Genomic DNA, 1374 nt, shown 5'->3' on the forward strand with positions numbered 1-1374 from the left:
TCACACAAGAGTCTTTATTGCAAGCTCTAAAGCCTGGACTCACAACTGTTCCGACGCAGCGGTCCCAGGGAGTGAGTCCTGGTTCTTTGTTCAGTGAGATTTTATAGGTTTTGGGGGGATCCTCTATGTGTCACAACATCACACAGCAAACCATTTCACAGTGAGGGAAATTCAAACAACAACTCTTAACATTGATTAGCACATTCACTGGTGGGAACAAGTTAGATAGGGATGATTGATTAGTACAAGAAAGGGATTCCTTTGAACTGATTGGTTTAGGCACGAGGGGTGTACGTGCTAAACTACATGGTTTCTCAACATGTTATCAACCACCATAAACTACTGGGGGGTCATCTGGTATCCCAGGTATTTTTCCCGTCTCATGCCGATTGGTGGATGCTAGGGGGTTGCTATGGGCCCTCACCTAGCCTGACTGAGTCAGGGCACCTGGCACTGCAGACAAACAACTCAGCAGGTGGGAATGTGCCTAGGAGTGCTCTGTGGGTTTTTCCTAGGGCAAGGGTCATGCCCCCTTCCTTGGACAGGCTTTGCTCTGAGGTACAGGCTGGTTTCTCAAAAATGGAGTCACATTAGTTTCTCAGTTCCAGTCCAAAATTAGTTAGCCCGTGACTTTGGACCTCGGGTGAGGGCAGACATCATGGCAGGAGTGCACTGTGAGCAAACCGCTCAACTACCGAGCCCGGGAAAATACCGGAGTCTGCTCATCCCCTACGAGGGCATGACTCTAGTGATTTTAGGACCTCCTGTAAGGTCCCACCTCTCAAAGGCTCTAACATTCCCAACAGCACCACTCTGGGGACCAAACCTTTAACATTTGGACCTCTAAGGACATTCACCCAAATCACAGCACACCCACAACCGCAGTGCAGAGAGGCTTTGTTTTCAAAAGCTGCATCTATACAGAGCAAGTTCAGACTATTTTCTTGTCATCGATCTCCAAACAATAAGGTGTGTAACAACTATTTACATTGTGTTAGGTTTTATGCGTGATCTGGGGTGCTTTAAAGTGTATGGCAGGATGCACGTAGGTCATATGCAAAGACTAGGCCGTTTATACGAGGACTTGGTTGTACAGGAGTCTGGCATCCCCAGGCCAGGGACATCGGGACCCTGGGACCAATCCCCTGCAGATACTGAGGGATGACCAGTTGACTGTCCATCAGTCATCCTCAGAGTGCCATCTGAAGAGGTGTTATGTCTGAATTAACTGGCACCTGTCAGTGCCCGGTACTGGGCTCTCCCCTCAGATCTAGTAAGACATTCTGGCGCTCTTTCCTGTATTCCAACAAATACCCCCTGGTGATGTTGTCACCAAAACGCTGGAGAACACTCTTCTGCTGGGCTCTCTGTGGT

The sequence above is a fragment of the Callospermophilus lateralis genome, unplaced genomic scaffold (genome assembly GCF_048772815.1).
Source record: "Callospermophilus lateralis isolate mCalLat2 unplaced genomic scaffold, mCalLat2.hap1 Scaffold_52, whole genome shotgun sequence".
In the NCBI taxonomy this organism is placed as follows: domain Eukaryota; kingdom Metazoa; phylum Chordata; class Mammalia; order Rodentia; family Sciuridae; genus Callospermophilus; species Callospermophilus lateralis.